Below are 23,776 nucleotides of genomic sequence, written 5' to 3'. Positions count from 1 at the left end.
TTTTTCAGAGCCAAAGGTCGAAACAGTGACTCGTGGCACGTCGTACAAGTTCGTTCTACTGAACTAGTCTATAATCAAGTCACTGTGGGAGATTTCGCATAACTCTTCCTTGGAGAATCAAATTTGGGTCATATTGGTGGCATTAGAAAGAAGACACAGAGGGCTACTATAGATCACAATTTCAAAACTGGATGATCAGAAAATATAGAGATACATTAGAGGCAATATTGACCTCCTACAAAGTGAAAAAAGGTGTGTAGATTTTTTTAAATTTTTGCTTAAGCTTGGTTTGAAAATTTATTTTGAATGAATTCAAAGGGCATAGTAGAGCATTATTATTGGTAACTAATGCCCCAAGGAAAGAATGTTCAAACACCTAGTAAGAAACCTGAAAGCCCTAGAATGACTCATGAAGAAGAGGAAGAAATGCTACATGATATATCAAAATTACAAGAACAAGTGCAACAAATGTCACTCTCACAAAAGCTAACAGAAGCTAAGATAAATGGCGTGGAATCTAAGATAAAGGGTGTGGAAGCTAAGATGGATGATTTGAAGATAGATTTGAAGAGAGACATGGCAGATTTGAAGACAAATTTGAAGACAGACATGGCAGATTTGAAGACAGATTTGACAAATTTTCTACAAGAAATACTTACTAATGGTGAAAAGGTAGTAAAGGAAACTCATGATGCAAACAAAAGAAATGTTAATCATGATTTCTTAGACTCTAATGTGGGATCGAAGACCCACCATATTCCAAAAATTGATACGAGGAAGTTTGATGGCAAGGATCCCGCAACATGGATATTACAGATGGAGCAATTTATTGATCTCAATAATGTGCAAAACACACAAAAGGTACATATTGCAACTTTATATTTGGAACCAAATCAGTTTGTATGGTATCAATGGCTTTGCTCTTGTAAACAAACTATCACTTGGGCAATTTTTACGGAAGAATTGATAACACATTATGAGGATACAAAAAGAAACACTTTTTTTAGCCAATTGATAAGTCTCAAACAAAAGGGTTCAATAACGGAGCGCATTGAGGAGTTACAAAAATTGAACATAAGGGTAAAAAATATTCCAGAGGAGCATAGGATTCATGTGTTCATATGGACTTTAAAGGATAATATCCAACATGATGTTCACCTTTGGGACCCTGATTCATTAGAGAAGGCATTCAGGTTAGCAAGAAAAATGGAAAGCAAAATTATGGCAACCAGGGAGCATACCACTCACAACTATAAAGATGGAAGTGTTGTTTCCCCTAGTCTTCCACAACCTATAAGGTTGAAACAACAACAATTGGAAGAAAAAATAGCAAAAGGGCTTTGTTACAGTTGTGATAGAAAATACACTAAAGGTCATAAGTGTGCTAAGAAGAAATTATTCTACATAGATTGTGAAGAGGAAGAAGAAAAGGAGCGGCAAAGGTCAAAAGAAGATGATATACTCCAGGAACAAAGCCTAGATAAAGAAGAAATGAATCCGACCATATCTTGTAATGCATTGGCGGCAATTACCACTCCTCAAACCATCAAGATAGAAGGATAAATCAAGAAGAAAAAGGTAATAGTGTTGATTGATTCAGGAAGTACCCACAATTTTATTCATTGTAAGGTAGCAAAAGAATTGAATTGCTTCTTATATCCAACACCAGAGTGTCAAGTGATGGTTGCAAATGGAGGAAAAATAAATTGCTCTGGAAAGTGCCATAATATCAAGCTATCCATGGGAGAAAATATATTGACTATCCTAATGCTTTCCATTCAAATGGGAGGTGCTGATGTTGTACTAGGAGTCCAATGGCTACAATCCTTGGGTACAATAGCTTTTAATTTTCAAGAAATTTTCACGAAATTTTCTGTGGAAAGAAAGGAAGTTGAATTAAGGGGTATTGCAGGGAAACCAGGAAAGATAATCAGCTCTAACGGTATGACAAAGCTTATAAAAGAGGAACAAAGAGGTGTAATTGCACAGTTATGTTCACTAGATGTTTCCACATTGGAATCATCTATTTCTCCAGATCTCCAGAAAGTATTTGACAATAATTCCAAGGTATTTGAAACTCCCAAAGGTCTCCCACCTATTCGTGATCATGATCATGCTATTCGTCTGATTCTAGGAAGTGTTCCTCCAAACATCAAGCCGTACAGATATCCCTATGCCCAAAAGAGTGAAATTGAACGTATGGTTACAGAAATGCTAGAGGCTGGTATAATTCAACTGAGTCAAAGTTCTTTCTCTGCTCCAGTAGTATTAGTGCACAAGAAGGATGGATCATGGCGCATGTGTCTGAATTATAGGGAGCTCAACAAGCTCACTATTAAAGATAAGTTTCCCATTCCTGTCATTGATGAGTTACTAGATGAATTGCATGGATCAATTTACTTCACCAAGTTGGATCTTCATTCAGGATATCACCAAATCAGAATGAAGACTGAAGACATTCCGAAAAAAATGTTTAGAAGTCATGAGGGTCATTATGAATTTTTGGTCATGCCTTTTGGCCTTACCAATGCACCTTCAACATTTCAAGGTTTGATGAATTACATTTTCAAACCATTCCTTAAAAAATTTGTGTTAGTATTTTTTGATGATATACGAATCTACAACAAGTCTTGGAAGGATCATGTTGAACATGTTGACAGTGTGCTACAACTATTGGAGGAGAAACAATTATATGCAAAAGGATCCAAATGTTCCTTTGGAGTACAAGAGGTGGAATATCTGGGTCATATTGTATCTCATGAAGGAGTTAAGGTAGACCCTAGCAAAATTAAAGCCATTAAGGAATGGAAAATCCCCACATCCATAAAGCATCTGCGAGGATTTCTCAGGTTGACAAGGTATTATCGCAAGTTTGTTAAGAATTATGGGAGAATAGTAGCACCTCTAACAACATTATTAAAGAAAGATGCATTTTCATGGACTCCAGAAGCAACAAAGGCCTTCGAGCATCTTAAAGGGGAAATGTGCCAAGCACCGGTCTTAGCTACACTAGACTTCACAAAAACCTTTATTGTGGAATGTGATGCTTCAGGAAATGGAATTGGTGCTATTTTAATGCAAGATGAAAGACCCATTGCTTTCGAAAGTCGTCCAATTAAGGGAAAGTTTTTACACAAAGCTATTTATGAGAAGGAAATATTGGCAATACTCCATGCACTTAAGAAATGGTGACCCTACCTAATGGGAAGACACTTCAAGGTAAAAACAGATCATGATAGCCTTAAATACTTTTTAGAACAAATATTATCCTCTGAAGAGCAACAAAAGTGGGTCACAAAGATTTTGGGTTATGACTTTGAAATCCTCTACAAAAAAGGGAAGCAAAATGTGGTGGCAGATGCACTCTCAAGAAAGGATGAGGCTGTGGAAGCATTGTTTTGTGCTATTTCTATTATCCAACTAGATTGGATAAACAAAGCAAGGGATGAATGGAAGAAGGATGAAGAAGTATGGCCACTTATTCAAAAGTTGAAAAAGATCCCAATTCAACAATATTGCCAGAAATTGAAGAGGAAGGAAAAATCATATTGGAACCGGGAGCAATCACAGAAACAAGAACCCGACAGCTACAAAATCGATCAATTTCAGAGTATCTCATCAAGTGGAAGAACTTACCCGCTGAAGATTCCACATGGGAGGAAAAGAATTTTATACAGAAGCATCAAGAACTACTCAAGCGTTGAGGACAACGCTTTTTGAAGGAGAGGGGCATGTTAGGCCCCTATACTACTAGTGTAACCCCTTATTGTTATTAGTATAACCCACTTATTATTTTGATGTACCCATGTAGTGCCCATATTGTTACTATTGTGCCGCATAGAAGCCCAATATTGTTATTATTGTGCCCTTACATTATTATTGTTATGTCGGCTCTGATTATGTTATGACCCCTTAGACTCCTATATATAGAAAGGAGGTCTTTTCATTTGTATCATCCAAGAATTGCTCATTTATGTAATGTAAAGGAGGTTGCCCCCTCGAAGAGGCTGAATTCTAAGGCGTGGATCTCTCTTTTCTGTCCTTTTGTGAGCTGGTTTCATAACAGATAGTTATAAATACTAAGGGTTATCAGAGTATGGAATGGAGAGGAAATTTTTATAAGGACCTACCCATTCCTTCCCCTTGACAGAGTCTTAAATCCCCAAAAGCAATCTAGGATGCCATTAGAAATGATTCACTAATGGTATTTAGGTGTATTTATGGTCCCCAAAGATCGTGATTGTTTTGTGATAACGATTTCCTTTGACATAGAGCAACCTTGCTTATCTTTGAAAATGTAATGAAAGAACTACAACTTGAAGGTATTCAGCAGTACATATCGTCCCAATATGTTGATATTGCCTTATGGTAATAACATGTGCTCGTCACATAATGGATTTTCTTATATTTGATAACTAATCAAATATTTTATGCATTTATCACTCACATATTGTAGTGATCGATGCTCAAGCATTTGATTAAGAATAAGCATTTTGCTACATCTATGACCATCACCTACACACAAATGTTGGTGTCTTCCGATAAATCATATTATATATGTATCAATTTAAACTTTAAAATGCTAACACAATTCTTCTATAATACATTTTATATATGTATTGATTCAAACTGAAATGCTTTGGTGTTTAAGAAAATTAAATATTAAAATAAATTGCTAGATATTAGACTTTTGTGATCCATATTGATAATGAGATTTTCATTCAGATTAATCACATCATCAAGCTGATAAACATAGTGTTGTTTTTATCTTAGATAAACTTGACTATGTTAACAAAATGGTTGACCATATTTATAACAGTGGTTGTTACATTAAAATTAATGAGAATCTAACTAAAAAAGTTACAAAAGAAGTTGCGCAAGCCATAAAATCTAATAATGATTTTAATGATCGAGTTTAGACTTCTGTGGTCCATATCTAGATTCCAAGAAATTTTTTCCAGTAATAATCACATCAGGAAACATTTGTCGACACATTTCAAACCAATCTCTGTGGTTCATCATCAGGAAAAGATGAAGAATCAGATCGTGGAAGCGAGTTAAATAGATAGACAGATCATTCAAATGTCTATAAAGAAATGGCTATCAAGAAACAACTACTTTTGACTGGGTCAAAAAATAGGTGAAGAATTAATTTTCTTCATAATTTAAATAATTAAGTCATATATATATATATATATATATATATATAGATATATATAGATATATATTAAGAAACTAATTTTCTTTTATAATTTATATAAATAAAAAGGAATTTACAGAAATTTGAAATTACATTTGACTTGAATAAGAGTTAGGATAAAATTAATTTTCATATATATATGTATATGTATATGTATATGTATATGTATATGTATATGTATATGTATATGTGTATATATATATATATATATATATATATATATATATATATATATATACAAGTTTTTTTCAATGAGACTTTTTGGAAGCTTTTCTCGTGGGTTTTTCCAGTGTAATTTCTCTAAAATCTTGCTGGAATTTATTGAAATCACAAGCTTGATGGGTAAAATTTATACAATAGAAGTGGCCTAGGGGTCTTTCAAGGTGTTGAATCCATATATAGAGTTACAAAAACCAGTTTAAATAACACAAATCAAGATTTGACCTCATACTTTTCCACCGAATTCGGGCACCAGAAAGTCCAGAAAGTCACACTAAAGGAAACTCATATCTCTCTCTCTCTCTCTCTCTCTCTCTCTCTCTCTCTCTCAATATATATATATATATATATATATATATATATATATATATATATATATATATATATATATATATATATATATATATATATATATATATATATATATATATATATATATATATATATATATATATACCCACTCCATAAAATAAGGTCAATGATTCTTTACTAAAATAATGGGAAATATTATTCTTATTACAAAGCTTAATAAATAAAAAATTAAAATACGTTATAAAATACCAAAGTCAATGGTAGAATATAAAAATATATTAAGATCAATAAAAAAAATATAAAATATAAAAATTTTAGAAAATAAGCCGACAAAGGGAAACAAAGAAGAATTAATAAACCAAAGGGGGAGAAATCAAAAGAAACCAAAATCAAGGAAATAAAAAGGGAAAATCAAGGAAATCGACATCACCATTAGATCAAGAAGGGGAAAAAGCTAAGAGGAAATGGCATGGATCCAACAAGTGCTAATTTTCCATTCGTCATCCCCGTCTAGATTACTTGGCCTCCTTTTAATTTCAATGGCTTCAATAAACTTGCAGTGATGAAAGTGAGAAATATTCGCAATATCCTTTGTCAAAGACTCCTCGTCGTTTGTCAATGAGTTAAGGGACATGAAGTTTGATCCTAGAGGCAATCTTGTTAGTTTCAATATAGTTTCCCTTTACACTAACATCAACACTAACGAAGCCATTGAGGTCATCAATCACCTCACTGATCCCGACAATGCAAAATTAGTCGAGATCTGCTTTACTTATACTTTTTTCTACTTCGAAGGGGAGTTCTATGAACAAACATATGGTGTGGCCATGGGCTCCCCCTATCCCCCATTGTATCTAATTTGTTTATGGGAGACTTTGAATCCAAATATTTGGCCTCAGCTCAATTTAAGTCCATGCTTTGGAAGAGATTTGTGGATAAAACCCGTGTCATATAGTCGCATGGTCAAGAAAAGTTAGATATATTTTTCCAGCATCTCAATAAGCAATCTAACTCCATAAAGTTTACGATGGAGTAGGAAGTTAATGGTTGCCTATCTTTCCTTGATTTCCTCATTTTGAGGAAGGATGACAGCCCTTTCTCCCACCAGGTGTTTCTGAAGAAGATTCATATTGAACAGTATCTTCATGCCAAGTGTCATTATTTCCCTACTCAAAAGAAAGGTGTTCTCAACATGTTAGCTACTCGTGCACTATGAATTTCTGAAGAAGACCACCTTTCTAAAAAGAAAACACATATCCTTAATGTTTTTGTTAATAGTGGATATAGTAAGCAACAAGGTTTTAAAGCTTTCCTCAAAGCTAGCAAAGGTCCTAAGGTTAAGAAAGACCCCAATGATCACATTTCAGGGGTGCATCTCCCTTTCATCCAAGGGACCACAAACATGATTGTGAGAATCTTGAGGAAGCATAATGTTCCCTACAACTTTAGACCCCTCAAAAACATTTGAAGTTCCTTAAATTATGTTAAAGAACCAGGGGACCCCATGGATATGAAAGGTATTTATGTTATCCCTTCTTCTTGTGGAACCTCATGCATTGGTGAAACTAGTCGGTTTATAAATCAGAGTATTAAGGAGCATGCAACCAACATCAAGCATGGGAGGACCCCCTCTTCAAATTTCAATAAACATTCTAAGAAGACAATGTGTCATATATGCATTGATGAGGCTAAGGTTATTGAGAAGATTTCTCATTTTCATCATTGTAAGTTTATGGAATCCATTGAAATTGAGAGGCCAAGTAATCTAAACAGGGATGACAAATGGAAAATTAGCAATTATTGGATCCCTACCCTTTCCTCTTAGATTTGTTTCCTCCTTTATCTAGTGGTTGTGTCAATTTCCTTCATTTTCCCTTTTTATTTCCATGATTTTGGTTTCTTCTGATTTCTCACCCTCGGGTTATTGATTCTTCTTTTCTTCCATTTGTCGCTTCATTTTCTCACCTTTTTATATTCTATATTTATATATTATATTTTTTTTATTAATCTTAATTTATTTTTTTTATTCTACCTTTGACTTTAGCATTTTATAATTTATTTTAATTTCTTATTTAAATTATAAAATAAAATTATTTTTCTTAGTTTAGTCAAAAGTATTTCAAATTGATGTGAAAAATAATATTAATATTTATTTATATATATATTTCACTTACTTATTTAAATTATGAAGAAAATTAATCCTTCAACTATTTTTTGATCTAGTAAAAAGTAGTCATTTATTTATAGCCATTGGAATGATTTGTTTATCTATTTAACCCACTGCCATGATCTGATTCTTCATCTTGTCCTGACGATGAACGACATTGGTTGGTTGAAAACACGTCGAAAAATGTTTCTTGATGTGATTATTACCGAAATGTTTTTCTTAGAATTCTCTTAATCTTCTTAACAAAAATCTTGTTGAAAGAAATCCTCTTAACCCCAGAATTTATGGCCTTCAGAAGGTCCATAAGACCTAGATCCCCTTGAGACCTATTGTTAACACAATATGTGGGCCTACTTATCTTCTTGTTAAATTCCTATCTTAGAAACTCAAACCTCCTATTGGTCGTACACTGTCCTTTATTAAAGACTTTGCTTCCTTTGTCAAAGATTTGAAGGATATAAGGATTGACCTTGGGGATTTATTAAGCTTTGACGTTGTCTCAATTTATACTGAAATCCCTATTTAGGAGGCCATTGGTGTCATTAATCAGATCACTAATAATGACATAGCCAAATTTGTTGGTCCTTTCTTTTCCTCCATTTTTTTTAGCTTTTAGGGTGAGTTCTTTGAAAAAAATTGTGGGGTAGAGATGGGTTCTCCTCTTTCCCCTATAGTTGCCAACTGATCCATGGAATATTTTGAGACCAAAGCTTTGGTTGCTGCTCAATTCTACCATAAGAAACAGAAGAGTTTTGTTGACAATACTTGCGTCATGTAGTGTTGTTTTAGTCAATCCTAATTGACCGAGACTGCAACATTTAATTGTCAACCCAGGGTAGGTCTTGTTGTTTCAATGGAGTTCACACTATTTGTGCCAATACACTACAACCAAGAATGAAAAATAGAAAGAACAGTAAAATATATCGTTGAATCAATTGCAAAATTCAAATCATTCATGTAGAAATTAAAACTCTCCACATAATTGAAATCACACTACGTAATTACCAGAGTGAGGGCACGCCCCACAATAAACTAATGACTACACCAGTTGGTCACTGTCATTCTTTTTAATCAAACCAATGTAACAACATAATATAATCTAGAATAGAAGTGGATGTATTTCACAATTTGTACAGCAACAACAGAAAAGAATATAACAATAAAAGAAACAATAATGTACATTATTTCTACTGTTGTAGTCCCTGCTAAAGAGGAGGGTCCTTCCTCCCTAACAGGGGCATAGGAATAACATGAGATTAGTTAACGAATCATATGAAAAGAAGTAACAGCATCACTGTAGTGATCTTATTATTAAAAATAATTTAGAGTTGCAAGAGAAAGGTAACAATGCTTTTCTATATGTCGTCCTTGTACATAGGAAATCAAGTTTCTTTTATAGTTATTACATGCCTGAAATTAAGAATAAACGAGTAATGAGAATTTCACGATTCTCATGTTGATCAAAAATAATAGTTACAACCTATTTCTAGATAAAAATACTTCTCATATATATTGGTTAAGATTGAAACCACTTGGGTATGTTGCTTCTAAAATAAACAATTCCTAACACCCGACAGCTATTATGTGGAATAATACCCACAACTTGCCAGCTCCGATGCAACAACATTGTGCAAGTGAATAGCAGTTCAAGGTGTAATGACAATCACTAGCAATAGCACCCTTGGTGTAACAACGGTCCTCTATATCAGCACATAGTGTAACAACAGCCTGTAACAACATTTAGTGTCTAACGACAATCTGTAAGCATATAGGGTGTAACAATGAACTGCTCTACCCTACTTTGAAATTCATCATCACTACCTCTTCACTCCATAACCTTGTTCCCGATAGAGACACCTGAAAAAGAGAAGAGCTTCCAAAATACTCCTCCAATGCTCACCCCACTTAGCCACAAAAATGAATATAGTATCGTATTAATCAACAAAACATGGAAAAATAACATGGCAGTGGAACGGGTTGTATAAATTAGAAAAAGGGTGATTAATCATGTAAAGTTTCATGGGTCTGGAGGATAAGATGATCAAAGCTAGGGAAAGAAGGTGTGGAAAACTGGTAAAAAGTCACACCCAACATCTCCCCCCAACTGAAGCAACAGCATGTCCCCATGCAAAACCTCAGCTTCTCCTGCTATACCCTTGATGCAAGTCTATAAAACTATAATCCCCAGTAGTGTCTTCACTCGGAGCTCTGTACCCATTAGTCGCCATCAACTGTCATGGCCAGTATTCTTCTTCATAATCACATAGGTGGTAGTTCGGCTGATACTCTTGTACTAGTAACCAAATCAAAGGAAATTTAAATCTGAGCCTGATCCAAAATGCCCCCAATGTCTAAACGATTCAATCATACTCAGAAACTCATGTAATGACAACCATGAAATATTTGTATTCAAAAGGATCCCCTTCTTGCAACTTAGCGCTACAGGCTTCAATGTGTTTAAGGCATCCTGTTAGCACTCGATTTTTCATCTATGCATGCAAATTGAGGCAAATCCTCACAATCCACTTCCTATAGATGGATGATTGTTCCCTAATATTTGGGGTGCTCAAGAATGACTTAAACTCACACCTGAGTTCATAAACCATCCCTGGTTCTGCTCTGACCCATAACATTGTCCTTTATTCATTAGTTTGAGCTCATTTCTGTTATGAAACCAACTCACAAGAAGATAGAAAAGATAGATCGATGCCTTACAATTCAACCTCTTTGAGGGGACAACCTCCTTTACATTACACAAATGAATGATTCTTTGATGATTCAAATGACAAAACCTCCTTTCTATATATAAGAGTCTAAGGAGTCACAATATAATCCAGCCAACCTAACAATAATAATATAAAGGCACAAAAATAACAATAGAGGGATTCTATGGGGCACATTAATAACAATATGCCGACAATAGGGGCACAACAATATTAATAAGGGATACAACTACAATAGTAATGGGGTAATCACTAGTATTAAAGGGATCTAGCATGCCCTTCTCCTTCAAAAAAGTGTTGTCCTCAATGCTTGAGTAGTTCTAGATGCTTCTGCATAAAATTCTCATCCTCCCATGTGGAACCTTCAGCAGATAAGTTCTTCCACTTGAAGAGATATTCCGAAATTGATCGATTTCGTAGCTGTCGAGTTCTTGTTTCTGTGACTGCTTCCGGTTCCAATATAATTTTTCCTTCCCCGTCAAGTTTTGGAAATATTGTTTGAACTGGGGGCTTGTCGCTTATAACCTTCTTTAAATAAGAAACATGGAAAACTAGGTGCACTTGAGAAGCTCCAATTTGTATGCCATAGTACCAATCTTTCGCAACACCTTGTACGGACCATAATACTTTGATGATAATTTATTATCCTTCTTAGCTTGCTTGAGGGACATTTGTTTATATGGTTGTAGCCGTAGGAATACCCAATCACCTACATCAAAACTTCTTTCGTTGTGATGTTGATCTGCCTATTGTTTCATTCTATTCTGCGCCAACACGAGGTTATCCTTTAAGAGTTGGAGGACTTGTTGTTGATGCTCGATGTGATGTTCCACTGCTTGAACCTTAGAATTTTCTCTTAAATATGATGTGATGGATGGTGGCTGATATCCATAAAGTGCCATAAATGGGTTCATTTTTGTTTTTGTATGGAAGGAAGTGTTATACCACCATTCAGCCAAAGGCAACCATTTGACCCATTGTGTTTGTTTATCAGATACAAAGCAACGAAGATATCCTTCCAAACATTTGTTTACTATCTTAGTTTGCCCATCAAATTGAGGATGATAAGATGAGCTACGAGCTAACTGAGTACCGAGACAAGAAAATAATTCTGTCCAAAAATTTCCAGTGAAAATGGGATCCCTGTCACTTACAATAATCTTTGGGTTTCCATGTAGCTTTTGAATTGCTTCCATAAATGTAGTAGAAATTCTACCGGCTTTATATGGATGTGATAATGCACAAAAGTGTGCATACTTGGTAAGTTTGTCAACTACCACCATGATGACACTCTTTCCCTCAGACTTGGGTAAACTTGTGATAAAATCCATTGAAACCTCCTCCCAACGTTGATTTGGAATGGATAAAGGTTGTAATAGACCCGGGGTCTTAATTGTTTCAACTTTATTTTGTTGGCAAACCAAACATTTCTTCACAAACTTTTGAATATCCAAATTAAGGCCATCCTAAAAAAATTCCTTCTTAACCCTGTGGTAAGTTTTTAAAAATCCTGAGTGCCCTCCTAAAGGAGAAGTGTGCAATTCCATAAGAATCTTTTGCTTGAGTTGGGAATTCTTACAGAGGTATAAGCGATCTTTGTACCATAATGAATCATTTTGCCAGCTAAATGTATCAGATGTACTGGAATCTCGTTGTAACTTTTGAATAAGTGCCCACACTTCTTCATCATTCTTTCATTCCTCCCTTGCTTCATTTATCCAATCTGGTTGGATAATAGAAATGGCGCACAACAATGATTCCACATCCTCATCCTTTCTTGAGAGTGCATCTGCCACCACATTTTGCTTCCCTTTTTTGTAGATGATTTCAAAGTCATAACCCAACATCTTTGTGACCCACTTTGTTGCTCTTCAGAGGATAATCTTTGTTCTAAAAAGTATTTAAGGCTATCATGATCCCTTTTTACCTTGAAGTGTCTTCCCATTAGGTAGGGTCACCATTTCTTAAGTGCATGTAGTATTGCCAACATTTCCTTCTCATAAATAGCTTTGTGTAAAAACTTTCCCTTGATTGGATGACTTTCAAAAGCAATGGGTCTTTCATCTTGCATTAAAACAAAACCAATTCCATTTCCTGAAGCATCACATTCCACAATAAAGGTTTTTGTGATGTCCAATGTAGCTAAGACTGGTGCTTGGCACATTGCCTCTTTAAGATGTTCAAAGGCCTTTGTTGCTTCTAGAGTCCATGAAAATGCATCTTTCTTCAATAATGTTGTTATAGGTGATGCTATTCTCCCATAATTCTTAACAAACTTGCAATAATACCCTGTCAACCTGAGAAATCCTCGCAGATGCTTTATGGATGTGGGGATTTTCCATTCCTTAATGGATTTAATTTTGCTAGGGTCTACCTTAACTCCTTCATGAGATACAATATGACCCAGATATTCCACCTCTTGTACTTCAAAGAAACATTTGGATCTTTTTGCATATAATTGTTTCTCCTCCAATGGTTGTAGCACCCTGTCAACATGTTCAACATGATCCTTCCAAGACTTGCTATAGATTAGTATATCATCAAAAAATACTAACAAAAATTTTCTAAGGAAGGGCTTGAAAATGGAATTCATCAAACCTTGAAATGTAGAGGATGCATTGGTAAGGCCAAAAGGCATGACCAAAAATTCATAATGACCCTCATGAGTTCTAAATGCTATTTTCGGAATGTCTTCAGTCTTCATTCTGATCTGATGATATCCTGAACGAAGATCCAACTTGGTGAAGTAAATTGATCCATGCAATTCATCCAGTAATTCATCAATGACAGGAATGGGAAACTTATCTTTAATAGTGAGCTTGTTGAGCTCCCTATAATCTGGACACATGCACCATGATCCATCCTTCTTGTGCACCAATACTACTACTGTAGAGAAAGAACTTTGACTAGGTTGAATTATACCAGCCTCTAGCATTTCTGCAACCATACATTCAATTTCACTCTTTTGGGCATAGGGATATCTGTACGGCCTGATGTTTGGAGGAACACTTCCTAGAATTAGATGAATAGCATGATCATGATCATGAATAGGTGGGAGAACTTTGGGAGTCTCAAATACCTTGGAATGATTGTCCAAGACTTTTTGGAGATCTGGAGAAATAGATGATTTCGATGTGGAAACATCTAGTGAACATAATTATGCAATTACACCTCTTTGTTCTTTTTTTAGAAGCTTTGTCATACCGTTAGAGCTTATTATCTTTCCTGGTTTCCCTGCAATACCCCTTAATTCAACTTCCTTTCCTTCCACATTAAATTTCATGAAAAGTTCTTGAAAATTAAAAGCTATTGTACCCAAGGATTGTAGCCATTGGACTCCTAGTACAACATCAGCGCCTCCCATTGGAATGGAAAGCATTGCGCTAGTCAATAAATATTCTCCCATGGATAGCTTGATATTATGGCACTTTCCAGAGCAATTTATTGTTCCTCCATTTGCAACCATCACTTGACACTCTGGTGCTGGATATAGGAAGCAATTCAATTCTTTTGCTACCTTACAATGAATAAAATTGTGGGTACTTCCTGAATCAATCAACACTATTACCTTTCTCTTCTTCATTTGTCCTTCTATCTTGATCGTTTTAGGAGTGGTAATTCCAGCCAATGCATTACAAGATATGGTCGGATTCATTTCTTATGTATCTAGGATTTGTTCCTGGAGTATATCCTCTACTTTTGACCTTTCTTGCTCCTTTTCTTCTACCTCTTCAGAATCTATGTAGAATAATTTCTTCTCAGCACACTTATGACCTTTAGTGTATTTGCTATCACAACTACAACAAAGCCCTTTTTCTCTTTTTTCTTCCAATTTTTGTGGTGTCAACCTTATATGTTGTGGAAGACTAGGGGAAACAATAGTTCCATCTTTATAGTTGTGAGTGGTATGGTTCCTGGTTGCCATAATTTGGCTTTCCATTTTTCTTGCTAACCTGAATGATTCCCAACGACGAACATCATGTTGGATATTATCCTTTAAAGTCCCTATGAACACATCAATCCTATGCTCCTCTGGAATATTTTTTACCCTTATGTTCAATTTTTGGAACTCCTCAATGTGCTCCATTATTGAACCCTTTTGTTTGAGACTTATCAATTGGCTAAAAGAAGTGTTGCTTTTTGTATCGTCATAGTGTGCTATCAATTACTTCATCAAAATTGCCCAAGTGATAATTTTTTTACGAGAGAAAAGCCATTGATACCATACAAACTGATTTGGTTCCAAATATAAAGTTGCAATATGTACCTTTTGTGTGTTTTGCACATTATTGAGATCGAAAAATTGCTCCATTTGTAATATCCATGTTGGGGGATCCTTGCCATCAAACTTCCTCATATTTATTTTTGGATTATGGTGGGTCTTCGATCCAACATTAGAGTCTATGAAATCATGACTAACATTTCTTTTGTTAGCATCACGAGTTTCCTTTACTACCCTTTCACCATTAGTAAGTATTTCTTGAAGAAAATTTGTCAAATCTATCTTCAAATCTATCTCCAAATCATCAATCTTAGCTTCCACGCCATTCATCTTAGCTTCCACACCTTTATATTAGATTCCACACCATCTATCTTAGCTTCTGTTAGCTTTTGTGACAGTGAAATTTGTTGCACTTGGTCTTGTAAGTTTGATATATCATGTAGTGTTTCTTCCTCTTCTTTATTAGTCATGCTAGAGCTTTCAGGTTGCTTACTAGGTGCTTGCATTTTCTTTCCTCGTGGGATCAGTTACTGATAATAATTCTCTACTATTCCCTTTGAATTCCTTCAAAATGATTTTTCAAACCAAGATTAAGCAAAAATTTAAAAAAATTCTACACACCTTTTTCACTATGTAGGAGCTCGATATTTCCTCTGATGTATCTCTATAATTTCATATCAGCCAGTTCTAAAATTACGACCTATAGTAGTCCTCTATGTCCTCTTTCCAATGCCACTAGTCTGATCCCAATTGGATTCTCCAAGGAAGAGTTATGCCAAATCTCCCACAGTGACCTAATTATAGACAAGTTCAGTAGAGCGAACTTGTATGACATGCCACGTGTCCCTGTTCCGATCTTTGGTTCTAAAAAATATATACAAGAAACTACAGTCCATTCTCTTTCTATACCTTCTTACGAAATTTCAATCTGATGCTCAGAGAGAAATTTATGACGATTTTTCCCAAGTCAGTTGTTTGGAATGTAATTCAGGAGTCTGCAAAAAGACCAATTTCCTCAGATCATATCTCCACAAATATAGTGCAAAAAGCTCTGAAATTTGGACCCAAGCTTTAGTGTGATCTCGTCTCAAATGGGCTTTTTTTTTAGCTTCTAAAACATCGCAGAAAAAAAATTTATAGCGATTATGCCACAATGACCTATTTGGAGTAGCGAAACCCTAGAATCCAAAGCTCTGATACCAAATGTTATGAAACCAGCTCACAAAAAGATAGAAAAGATAGATCAATGCCTTAGAATTCAGCCTCTTATAGGGGGCAACCTCCTTTACATTACACAAATGGTTGATTCTTTGATGATTCAAATGACAAAACCTCCTTTGTATATATAGGAGTCTAAGGAGTCACAATATAACCCAGCTGACCTAAGAATAATAATATAAAGGCGCAAACATAACAATAGATGGATTCTATGGGGCACAATAATAATAATATGGGGACAATAGGGGCACAACAATATTAATAAGGGATACAACTACACTAGTAATTGGGTAATCACTAGCATTATAGGAACCTAACAATTTCATGGCCAAATGCCATTCAATTTGGTTTCTCATAAATGAAAGAAAAGCCCACAACTGCAAATCTCCCATATAGGAGAAGACACTTGCTACCATTTTTGTGCTGACATACTCACACATGATGTTATGCAATAATAGCTCACAAAGCAAGCTCTATTCATCAAAATCGCAAGTGCGAAAAAACTCAAGAAAAGATTGGGTAGAAGGACCCAAATAAAACCTATTCTCAAAAACTACGTTTAACTTAAATAAATAATATCGTTCCCAAAGGAACACTAGATACATTGGGGACGACTGCCTGCATGCTAGCAGGTTCAAGGCAAGATCATGAAGCTTTCTCTTGTCATTCGTTAGATACAAGACCTATCGTTGTAACAATTGCAGTTGTTCATCCTTTCTCTTCATGGCTTCCTTATGCCTCTATGCTTCCTATTCTCTCTCCCATTCTTCCTTTAACCACTTTTCCCTGAGGGAATCCATTATCCTTTTGTGTTCCTTGAGTGAGATCACCCACTCTTGTAGAGAGAGTGCCCGCTTCTTCCATTTTTGTAGCTCCGGTAACAACAACATGTTTTCAGAACACCATCCTTCATCAGAACCCAGTGTTCTCCCACATGCACTAACAATCGAGGGTGTAATAACCTCCCAAGGGTGAAACTACTCCATTTGGGTTGTTGGTTCTTGTGTAACAACAACGTCATCAATGGATTTTTTGTGTAACAGTTACCTTCTCTCCTTGATCAGATTTCATTCCCGCTACTAGTTGTTGTGTAATAGTAGTGTCATCCACAGGTTTTTGTGTATCATTTTTCCCTTGGTAGGCTTCTGTCTCCACTAATATTTCTTGTGTAACAACAGTGTCAATCACAGGCTCATGGATATCATCTTCTTCTTCCTTTCCTTCGCTGACTTCTCTCTCCACTGTTGGTTCTTTTGTAACAACAGTGTCAACCAAGGGATCTTGTGTATCTGCTACCAAATTACTTTATGTGGTCTGTGTCATCTAAATTGTTCGTTCTTGTGTAACAACGGTGTCTCGAATGGGTTTTAGTGTGTCATCCTCCCAGGATTCAATTTTTGTTCCCCTCGAGATGGTGTTCGTTGCACAAACTCTAAACCCGTTGTCACAAGCTTCTTAACATAGGCCATGTACATAGTACTCGGTACATCTCCCTTCCTGGCCCTATCTACAGCCTCGGCCAAAGTGTCTTACCCCGGAGATCTTGCCTCTACCTTCCCCTCCACTAGTTGTTCCCTTAGCTCTCTATTCTCTTTTTCTAAATTTTCAATTTTTAACAGCAAGGATTGAGTTTTGCTCTTACGAGGTGAGGAAGGTTCCTCCAGCTGAACCTCCTCCTCGTCCTTCCGCTCTACTGCCTCCTTATTCTTCTTGGACATGGATGGGGACTCTAGGTGCCCACTAAACCTTAATCTCTACTTTGGCAGCCTATCACCAATTGATTCGCCAACTAGCCTCTTACCAACCCTTACTTTTGAAGGCTAAGGCCGCTCCTTTGTCACTGTTGGAGCTTCCTCAAACATCCCAGTTTTTTTCTTGTGGGTAGTTCTAGCCTTCTTCCTCATGAATTCTTCCCAACTCCTACCCTGGTAGCTTAGGAAATCTAGCATAACGGGCTTGATGAGGCCATGGTTCGTGATGCATTTTTCTAGATGCGCAACTGTTTTTACGGTCACAACCATAAGCTTGATGTTTTCCAGCAAGAAGTAGGGAAGATTTATCAGTTGTCGATGCTGAAGGTGGTTTAGAAATGGAATGTGGTAATTGAACACAATTGTTGCCGTTCCTTCCTAGGTGATGTACTTGATGAGGTAAATGGCAACATCTGTCCATAGCTGGGGGAGTGACAACCAGTCAATCCCCCTCCCTTTCTTCACCAATTTTTCCTCCTCTTGGACAAAATCCTCCTTCAAGGAAGGGTAATTAACTTTCCTTTTAAACCACCTTTTTCCTTCCACTGGTAATGTCATCACTCAGGAAATCACGTCTTCTATAACCTCCAGCTTCAATCCCCTAACCTCCGTGTATTTTTTCTCTAAATTCTTCGCAAATTCCATGGAAACTCCATCGTCTGATCCCTCCAACATCTAGAAGAAATCAAACCAGTCTGCGTCCTTAAAAATATGACATGCTTCGAGGAAATTCTTCAAAGCATCTATCGACCCTGGCTCATGCCAAATTGCTACTCCTCCCATTGCTACACAAATTCAATGTTGTTCTCCTTCCTTTTTCCCTCCTTTAAAAGTTTCAGAGCAGTCAGCACACTACTAAGCTATTTCAGCCTGCAACTATTCTTTTCCACTTCTATGAGCACTTTGAATGGGAATACAATGCTCCAGCAGGGGTAAATAGTAGGGTGGCATAGGTGAGAATTTCAAATTAATATTTTCAATCATAGTTCGTATTGTGCATTAATGTTACTTTATTAATGTTAGGTTATGGGAGGTCTATTCGGAGGTACAATTCCCTTTTTTGGTATGATCGGTCATTAAGTGACACCAAATCACCATTCTTTAATTGCATTTTTTAAATATTCACAGGTCATGCAAAGCTCATGTTGCAATCTAATCCCCCCCCAGCTTAAATTTGACATCCGACCTTGGCCGTCAAAAGAGATATCATGTTAAATTCCCATAATTACTAAATAAAAATGGATAACGATATTACCTTTGTATGACGTACCTGGGTAGCATGGGGATAATTCATTGGTGGTGAGGCCTGCGAACTTAACTATGGTGGTCACGACAGCTATTTTTTGAACCACGATGACATCTGCTGCTTGTCGCAATAAATAACTTACTCAAATTATCTCTAGAAGTCGTCGATTTTTACAGATGTAACGACCAAAATGACTATTATGTAGTGTTAATTTTTACAAATGATAAAAACAAACAAAAAGGTCGTGTAATAGCATTATTGTAAAGTATGCTTGAAATAAGAAATGTTGTTATAGGGTGCGTAACAACCACCGCAAAGTGGTTTTCAACTACTACAGAAATTGTGTTAGGAAGCTAGCTCACAAAAAAATAGAAAAGATAGATCAACACCTTAGAATTCAGCCTCTTCAAGGGGGAAATCTCCTTTACATTACACAAATGACCAATTCTTGAATGACGCAAATGACTAAACCTCCCTTCTATATATAGGAATCTAAGGGGTCATAATATAATCAAGCCGACATAATAGTAATAACATAAGGGCACAATAATAACAATAGTGGGTTTCTATGGGGCACACTAATAACAAAATGGTGACAATAGGGGCCCAATAATAACAATAAGGGATACAATGACAATAGTAACGGAGGAATCACTAGTATTATAGAGACCTAACAAATTGTTTGTCTGCACCCGAAAAAGATTTTCACAGGCAAATTGTTGTTGTTTTTTTTTTGTTAAGTTTGAAGGTGTAAAAAGCAGCAATAGTGGTTGATTTTCAGTTGTTACACTTATTGAAGTATTAGAATTTTGGCAGCACAGGGGGGCTTTCCCCTGTTCCTATAATCTGAGGATCCGAATTTGTGATAATGTTGACGAATGAATCCCTTGAAGCAGGTTTGTGATATAAACAAAGACGATGCACATTTGCAAGCAATGGTGTCCTCGCACTGTCAATGGTAACCAAATTTACAGTCCCATTGTCAAATACTACATCTACCTCATAGGGACCTAACCATCTGGTGTAAAGCTTACCCTTGAATTCTTTGAATCTTGAGTCATATAAGAGAGCCCAATCTCATTTCTGGAACTTCTTCTTCTTGATGAACCTGTCATGCCACTTAGCTCTCTATTGCTAGATAATATTTGTTTGTTGGATAACACCTAGCCATTTCTCCTCTAATTCATTGAGCTGGTTCAATCTCTGCAATTGTGTTGTAGCTAGATCCAAATTTACCTGCAATGTTGTTCTCAATGTCTTGATTTAGAACTCAATAGGGAATATGGGATTTTTTCCATACAAAAAGTCATATGGTGATAATCCCATGGTATTCATCCATGTAGCCATGTATTCCCGCAACACTTCTAGAAGTTTGTCGGCCCAATTCCTTCGGAGACTAAACACAGTCTTGGTAAGGATCCCCTAAATGACTTTGTTAGTGCTTTCCACTTAGCCATTTGCTTGTGGATGATAAGGTAATGTGATTCTATGATTGATTTTATATTTTTCAACCAACTTCTGGATCATATGGGATGTAAATTGGGGCACTCCATTTTTTACTATCTCCCTGGGTATACCGAATTAGACAAATATGTCTTCAAATAGAAAGTCTAAAACAACCTGCTCCATGGCTCTGGTTAGTGCCTTTGCATCAACACATTTTGTGACATAGTTAGTGCAGACCAATATGTAAGCTTATTGTCTAGATGAAGGATTAATTCGTCCCACAAAATATACGGCCCATTTCTCAAAAGGTTCTAAGACGACTTGGAGCTGTAAATACATCTCATCTCATTGCAGTGGTTGGCCCATCCTTTGGAAACTATTACATCCTTTCACAAACTTCTTGGCATCCTGAAATATTGTTGGCCAATAATACCCTGTCGAAAGGACTTTGTACCCTTTCCGCTTGTCTATGAAGTGCCCTCCACAAGGTTCCTCGTTACAAGCCTTAAGGATTTCAAAGATCTCATCCTCTCTAACACAACATACGATCTGCAAATCCGGTCTAGTGTGATAGGGATTCTCATCTATCCAGGTATTGGTATCACCTTTCTATATGATATTTCTTTTCTCCTTGGAGGACAAATACTGTGGAAACATCCCTACAGCAAGATAATTACCTATATCTCCATACCAAGGTGAGTAAGTAGAAATAGAAAAGAGATATTCAGCAGGGAAATAATCCTTGGTAGGAATGAAATTGTCAACAATACTGAACCTAGAAAGGAAACCAGCTACTACATTATCTTTTCGAGGTTTATCGACAATTGCGATATCAAATTCTTGTAACAAAAATAACCAACGTGTAATTCTACCATTGGTAATTGGCTTATTCATTAAGAAATGAATGGCAGAGTGGTTAGTGTGTACAAATACTTGATACTCGGTGACATAATGTTGGAATTTATTGATGGCGTGCATGAATGCTAAGAATTCCTTCTCAGTCATTGTGTAGTTGAGCTTAGTCAGAGTTGGATTTTTGCTTATGTAGTAAATAGCATAAGGTTTCCTATTCTCTAATTGGCCCAAAACAACACCTACAGAAATATGACATGCATCTATAGCTATGTGAAATGACAGTTCCCAATTATGTCCTCATAAAATCGGAGCTGCTCATACACAACATTTTAGCTTAAAAAAGGCCTGCTCACACTTTCTTGTCCACAAAGATTCGACATCCTTCATGAGCAAAAAAAGTAATGGCGATGCAATTTTTGAAAAAATTTCTATACATCTCCTATAATACCGTGCATGCCCCAAGAAACTACGTACCTCTTTTTGCATCTTGGTGGTTGGAATTTTGAGAATTACCTTTATTTTTGCAAGGTCTACCTTGATCTCGTTAGCAGAAGTGTAGTGTCCTAGAAGAATCCCTTCATTCATCATCACGTGACATTTTTCAGTGCTTAAAGAAACATTAGTTTGTACACAATGTTCTAACACTTTTTCCAAATTAGTTAATGTTGTTTCAAAAGTATCTCCATAAGGTGTAAAATTTGCATGAAGATTTCAAGGCAGTCATTCAACAGATCAAAAAAAATTCCCAGTATTGCCCTCTGAAAGGTTGTTGGCACATCGCTGAGTCCAAAAGGGAGTAATCTGTATGTGAAATTTACCGAAGGGAAAGTAAAGGTCGTTTTATCTTGATGCTCAGGGGCAATCTTTATCTGGTTGTAGCCACTAAACCCGGCTAGAAATGAAAATACTTTTTTTCCAGAAAGGGTGTCAAGGACCTGATCCATAAATGGCAAAGGAAAATGGTCCTTTTGAGTGGCCTTATATATTTTTCTGTAATCCACACAGACTCTCCACTTGTCATTCTTCTTAGGAATGATTAAAAGTGGAGACACCCATTAACTATCAGATATCGAATAAATAAAATTAGCACTCAGGAGTTTTTGTAATTCTTCCTTCACCACCTCCTTGAGTGTAGGGTTCATGTGGTGTTGCAGTTGTCTGATTTGTTTGCAACCATCCTTCAAATAAATATGGTGAGTTCACAAGTTGGGGTGGATCCCTTTCATATCCGTATAGTCCCATGCAAATGCCTTTTTGTATTTTTGTAACAGCTGTAACAACAATTGCCTTTGTTCAACAGTCAGGTTGGGGTTAATGTTCAGAAACTTTCCTGGTTCTATTTCAATTGGACTATTGTCAGTATTCAGAGTGGTTCTCATTTGTTCAAAATCTATATCTTCTACCTCCTCTTCCTCATTCAAATTTTTAATGGAAGCGGCAAAAAGAAAGATACTAATGAAACCATTAATGATGTCATCTTCTATCTCATTCTTCACGTACCAGGCTTTCCCTAGAGTGAGGAATGGTAGTGAAAGATCTGATTTGGGCTCAAACTCATCCCACCAAGGGTTATATAAATCCACATTTGGTTTTGGGGGGTAAATATTAAGATTCTTTGTAGCCTGGCCATCCGATATCACCATAGATCCAGATCTACAGCCTATAAATGCATCTGCAATGGCCAACCAAGGTCTCCCTAAGATCAAAGGATGTTCCCCCAAGTTGGATTTGGGTTGTAAGATAAGAAAGTCAGCTGGATACCTCTAGGAAGACATTGTAATTACTATGTCCTCTAACACCCCCTCGGGTTTAAGACAAGATCTGTCTACTTATTCAAGTATAGTAGGAGTATGTCTAAGCCCCTATAGCCCTAGGGTGATAAAGAGGTTCTTTGTCATCACATTAATGGCAACCCCAAGATCAATCAATGTGTTAGATGTGGGATGATACTTAATGTAGACAGTAACCATAGGGTTTCCTAGATCATTATATTAGTTAGAAGAGGTCGAGTAGACATTAATTCGAATAATTTCCCCATCACATATATGGTAGCAAGGTCTTTAGGGTTCCTCCCAAGTTTCTTGATGTACAAGTCTCGTACGTTTTTAGCATAAATAAGTACTTCTTTAAGGGCTTGCAGCAGAGGAATTCGTACATGCAAATTTTGCAACTCCCTAAGAAAATCAGACTTAGGCTGTGAGGTCATTTTAGGCTCAGTCAATCTCTAAGGATACAGAAAAATTTGAGTTATAGCAGTCAAGTAGGCTGTTACAGGTGTATCATCCTTTCCCAAGTTGGCTATTACAGGAGTAATAGTCCTTCACAAGTTGGTTGGTACAGACGTAACTGTTTTCTTTGTATTAGCTATTATAGGTGCAACGGCTGCCTCAGAGCCTACGATATCTCCTCTAGAAGGT

The sequence above is a fragment of the Pinus tabuliformis genome, chromosome 9 (genome assembly GCF_031772625.1).
Source record: "Pinus tabuliformis cultivar Carrire ecotype Pingquan chromosome 9, CPIR1, whole genome shotgun sequence".
NCBI lineage: Eukaryota > Viridiplantae > Streptophyta > Pinopsida > Pinales > Pinaceae > Pinus > Pinus tabuliformis.
Note: the sequence above shows the minus strand (reverse complement) of the source record.